Source organism: Euprymna scolopes, chromosome 22 (assembly GCF_053919585.1).
Source record: "Euprymna scolopes isolate OS-2025 chromosome 22, ASM5391958v1, whole genome shotgun sequence".
In the NCBI taxonomy this organism is placed as follows: Eukaryota; Metazoa; Mollusca; class Cephalopoda; order Sepiida; family Sepiolidae; genus Euprymna; species Euprymna scolopes.
This window is the reverse complement of record NC_136503.1, coordinates 43,363,987-43,370,241: the sequence shown is the minus strand read 5'-3', so window position 1 is coordinate 43,370,241 and position 6,255 is coordinate 43,363,987. Positions and strand designations below refer to the sequence as shown.

Genomic DNA, 6,255 nt, shown 5'->3' with positions numbered 1-6,255 from the left:
TTAACATTCGGTTCGCTGCTAATTCTCATCAAGTTTCCACACATATGCTGAAATAATCGCTAGAAAAATCCACTAGAATAGTCATACAAACAGAAGTATGAGAGGTGTACAGTCAAACACACACACACACACACACACACACACACACACACACACACACACACACACACACTCGCGCGCGCAAATAACGAACCATTATTGATTTCGATTTTCCCCGAGCATTTTTGAAAAAAACATAATCTCTCAGCAACGGTTCAAACTCAAATATACCCACACAGCAACAAAAATAAAAATAAAATATTTTTGGCGTACGTAGTTGAAAGCAGGTCACGTGACACAACCAGCTAATGAAAATTAAGAATATAATCTTTTTTTACGAATTTGGAAAAGCGAAGATATCAGCAGAAGCTAATGCTGTCTGGAGCTGGTCTGGATCTATAAAAAGAGCATTTTTTTTGCACTCAAACGAGTCAGTCGACCTTTTGAGCATGGCGAAAACATCAATGTCGACCCGTCCGTGTTGGACGTTAAACACGCGTACGTCCAACAATTAATTCCTCCACGTGGAGATGGACTTGTTACCCTGATGGACTCTTTTTACCCTTGTATATCTCTCCGCTAAGTAAGCGAGAAAAAGAACAGTTTTCTTCTTTACATAAAAACATTTAATTACCTCAGTCACCGTTCACAAAGAAAACAACCTTGTTCATTTATTTACCTTTGTGTAATTACCTTATTGCTGTTGTTTAAAAAAATATAGTAATCACCTTATCGTTGTTGTTTAAAAAATAAATGCGGTTCATTTAAATCAAAAGGAGGTGTCGTTTCATTAGGTGTGTCAGAAATTTCGTGAAAATAGTGAATAATTCCACCCCATCTTTCCAAGCTTATAACTCCTCGAAAAATTTAATTCAAGCCCTAATTTTTTTTTCAATTAAAGGAGCAAGGACCAAGGTTTCATTAAAAAAAGGTTTTAAAATTCGGACTTTACAGGTAAATTTCTAAAAAACTTCTTTTTTGTTGTTTTAAATTTGAATATATTATTTATTGACTTTTTCTCTTCAATTTGTGATATATAAGACTTTGGTACATAAATTAATTATTTACTTTTTAATAGACATTTCAAAATGGGAGGCGTGAATTATTCGGCCCCCTGTCTTTCCAAGCTGATAACTCCTCGAAAAATGTAATTCAAGCCCTAATTTCTTTTTTCAATTAAAGGAGCAAGGACCAAGGTTCCATTAAAAAATAAAAACAAAAAAAAACAAAAAAAACAAACAAACAAATAACGTGGTTTTAAAGAAAAGGTTTAAAACTTCAAACTTTACAGGTAAAATTCTAAAAAAAAACACTACGTTTTTTTGTTTTAAATTTGAATATATTATTTATTGACCTTTTCTCTTCAATTTGTGAGTAAATTAATTATTTACTTTTTAATAGACACTTGAAAATGGGAGGGGGTGTGAATTTAAAAAAAACCTTTGTCTAAAATATTATATTCGGTTTATTGGAAAGAGCATAAAATTTCACATTGACCCTGAAAATATCGTAAAAATAGAATCAATAGAACATTTTTGATAGATTTTTAAAGTTTAAAAATTGAAAAATATTGAGTTCGGAAAATTCATTACTGTTTAAAAAATATTTCTATTACTTTTAAAACAACTTTAATGGTTTATTTTGGAAGTATAATCCATAAAGAAATTAAATAACCCACTGTTAACAGAGAAATTACGAGATTTTTATATTTTATTCGCAGTTTCGTGTTAGGGGTGTCAAAAATTCCTACAAAAATTCTGACACACCTATCGTTTCATTCTCATTCCTTTTTTTATTTGTTTGGGGCGAGAAAATTTAATCTCACTTAAATTTCTGACCCCCCCTCCACTACAGAGGTAATAGCGATTATTTCAACATATGTATACACACGCACGTAATGAAAGTACACGCAGTGATATATATATATATATATATATATATATATATATATATATATATATATATAGAGAGAGAGAGAGAGAGAGAGAGAGAGAGAGAGCGGTGCATAACCTTTGTACACAGTGTGGAAATATAAGTAATGAGGAGAATGTGTGTAAACATTTTGGTTCCTCTTCGTTACGGTATCGAAATTCGGAAATCGAAATAATGATGTTCAAGTGTTAACGATAGTACCTAATGAATTGTCATGTTGCATTAATGTAAATAGCGGGACCTGTGGACATTCCAAAGCAGCATTTTTTATGTGTAATATATTGTTGTTGGGCATGCTTTTTTTTAAATTAAAACTGTACTGCCCCCTTATTAAAATAATAACTTTGATATATTTCCTGGACTGATTATTTCATTAAAAACACACCGGCCAATTAACTCACATTTTATCATTTTTTGATAATTATTGAATATATTACCATGTTCGGAAATAATATTTCATAATTTCAACCCACATTATCGCCCTTTCATTTACTAAAATAAACAATTTGATATATTGTATCGGCTGATTATTTTATAAAAAAACGCAACTATCAGTTAAATCACATGTCATCATTTTTAATAATTCTTGGATATGGTACTAATTTTGACAATTTTTCATCATTTAAACTCACCATATCGCACACCTTACTAACATAATAACTTTGATATATTGTCTATGCTGATTATTTCATTACGAACACACACATCAATCAACTCACATTTGATCATTTTTGGTAATTCTTGGATATGTTACTAATTTCGACAATAGTTTTTTATAATTTAAACCAACGTTGTTGCCCAACCTTACTAAAATAATAAATTTGATACATTTGCTGGGCTGATTATTTCATTACAAACACACTTATCAATTAACCTCCATTTCATCATTTTTCATAATTCTTGGATATGTTACTAATTTCGACAATCATTTTCATGATTTATACCCATATTATCGCCCCCTCCTTAATAAAATAATAACTTTGAAATATTGTCTGGGCTTATTATTTTATTACAAATACACTAATGCATGACATCACATTTAATCATTTTTCATAATTCTTGAATATATTACTAATTTAGACAATCATTTTTCATAATTTTAACCCACATTTCGCTCTTCCCTCTATACTAAATAATAACTTTGATATATTGTCTAGGCTGATTATTTCCTTAAAAACACACCAATCAACTATTTCATCATTTATTCGTAGTTCCTGGATTTGTTACTAATTTCGACAATAATCTTTCATAATTAAAGCCCTCCTTATCTCCTTCCCCTTTACTTACAAAATAACTTTGATATATTGTCTAGGCTGATTATTTTATTATAAACACACCAATCAATTAAATCATATTTCGTCATTTTTCGTAATTCTTGGATATGTTACTAATTTCGACAATAATGTTTTATAATTTAAACCATCCTCGTCGCTCTCTCTCTTTTACTAAAAAATTACTTTGATATATTGTCAGGGCTGATTATTTCATAAAAAAATCACAACTATCAATTAACTCACACTTCATCGTTTTTTCTTAATTCTTGGATGAGTTACTCATTTCGACAATTTTTTAAAATATTTTTAACCCACATTATCAACCCCACACTACTAAAATAATAACTTTGATATATTATCTGGAATGATTATTTCATTTCAAACACACAAATCAATTAATTCACATTTCGTCATTTTTCATAATTCTTGGATATGTTACTAATGTCGACAATTATTTTTCATCATTTTAACCCATATCATCGCCCCACTTACTAAAAAATAACTTTGATATATTATCTGGTCTGATTATTTCATTGCAAATACACTAATGCATTAAATAACATATTATAATTTTTCATAATTCTTGGATATGTTATTAATTTCGACAATTATCTTTCATAATTTAAACCATCCTTATCACCCTCTCTTACTAACATAATTACTTTGATATATTTCCTGGGCTGATTATTTTATTATAAACACACAATCGATTAACTCACATTTAATCTTTGTTCATAATCCTGGATATGTTACTAATTTCGACAATAATTTTTATAATCAAAAACCCACATTATGCCTCTCCCTCCTACTTATATAATATATTTGATATATTGTCTGGGCTTATTATATCATTACAAACACACCAATCAAGTAACGCACATTTCATCATTTTTCATAAAACTTGGATATGTTACTAATTTCGACAATAATTTTCATAACTTTAACCCACTATGTCGCCTCCCCTTACTTAAATAATAACTTTAATATAGTGTCTGGGCTGCTTATTTCATTACAAACAATCAATTCTAGGTATTCTCATAGTTCCACCTATTAGGTGATGTCGCATATTCTGCTAATATATATCGTTCACCTATCTCATTCGATCCCAGGCGATGCTGGGTATTTTGCTACTATATGTTTTCCATCTATCTCATTCAATACTGGGCGACGCTTTCTGATAGTCTATATTTGCATATCTCATTCAATCCCAGGACTGACTGCACGTCCGCCACCCCACTGTTGAAAATATACATTAAATAAAGTAATGTTTTAATCGTAAACTGTATCAGCCATTTCCGGGACTGACTTTATATCCCCAACCCACTGCTAAAAATATACATGAAATAATGTAATGTCTAAATAGTAAACTGTTTCAGCCATTTCTGGAACTGACTTATAATCCCCAACCCACTGTTGAAAATATACATGAAATAAAGTAATGTATAAATCGTAAACTTTTCCAGCCATTTCCGGGACCGACTTCTTATCTCCCATCCTACTGTTAAAAATATACATTAAATAAAGTAATGCCCAAAACGTAAATGGTTGCAGCCATTTCCGGAACCGACTTCATATTTCCCACCCCAATGTTAAAAATATACATTAAATAAAGTAATGTGTAATGCGTAAACGGTTTCACCCATTTTCGGGACTGATTTAATATCCCCCACCCCATGGTTAAAAATATACATGAAATAAAGTAATGTTTAAATCGTAAACGGTTTGAGTAATTTCCGGGACTGACTTCATATCCCGTAACCCACTGCTTAAAATATACTTGAAATAAAGTAATGTTTAAATTATAAACTGTTTCAGCAGCTTTTCGAAAGTAATACATAAAAACGGTTAGAGATTAGGCAACCATTGCTTCAACATGAATTTCTGGGTGTAGTATTAGTTTCAGCATTCCAGTGACTTAAATTCCCCCCTTTTTGGTATTGGTTAATGGAGGAGAAATCCTTCGTTACTGATACAATTTTTATTTTTGTTATTGACCAGAGTGCCCCTTTTGGGGAGCTGGTTTCCCTCTAAATTTTTAACCGACCTCATGTCCAATTCTGCCCTTGTGGGGAGGCAAGTAAACAAAAAAGAAATAATCAGAACGGACATTTTCCAGGGCATTTTATAATTAATCAGAAGTAACATTCCCAGGGCATTTTGTAATTAATCAGAAGTAACATTCCCAGGGCATTTTGTAATTAAATAAATAACTTTTAAGTAAATAACTTTTTCCAGTTACTTTTTTAATAATAAAACTTTGTTACGTTAAGCATAGTACCTATTTACAATGCTTCCCCACGGGACAGATGTAGACACCAGGGTCGTTTTTTAACGTGAAGAAAAAATTGTCTTAGTTGTAAAGGATTTCTCTTCCACCTAGAGAGAAGAAATTGAAATGTAGCACCTGAAGAACAGATACTACACTTTGATCTTAGCCAAAATGCCAAGAAAGACAAATCATTTTTTATTAGCTTTGCCTCAACAGCGACACCAATTTTTTTAAATATTTTAATGGGTGACAAACAATGTCTATTTGGAACATTCCACTTTCCTTTTTTAGTGATGATAACGGACGGAGCGATAGGCGTAATAATATAATGATAGCGAAAACTCACGAAAAAAGGCTATAGTATAAATAAAATAATAATAATAATAATAATAATAATAATAATAATAATAAAGAAAATAGTAGTCGAAGTAATGAAAAATGTTAGCTAATTCCTTGTGTTTACGGCACATGTAACGTAATCCAAACAAATATAGTCGGAAGCATATTTTTATTGAATCTTTGAAGACGTAACTAAATGCGTAATGACAATTTTGTAGAAAACATTGTAGATTGTAGCACGCAAACACAAACACACATACAAACGACTGTAATTATCTAAGCATTAAATGTAATTGACGACGTGCGAAACAATATACCTGTAATTGACGTCATATTTTAAGTTTAGTAACCGTTTGTAAAGAGAAGAATCGAATTCTGGAATATGAGCAGTTTCAGAGCTCA

General features: G+C 30.8%; 1 pseudogene; it reads right to left on the bottom strand.

Moving 5' to 3' along the window:
- Window positions 1-5,561: 5,561 nt before the first annotated feature.
- Window positions 5,562-5,701, bottom strand: LOC145244161 (U2 spliceosomal RNA; annotated as a pseudogene).
- Between the last annotated feature and the right edge of the window lie 554 nt (window positions 5,702-6,255).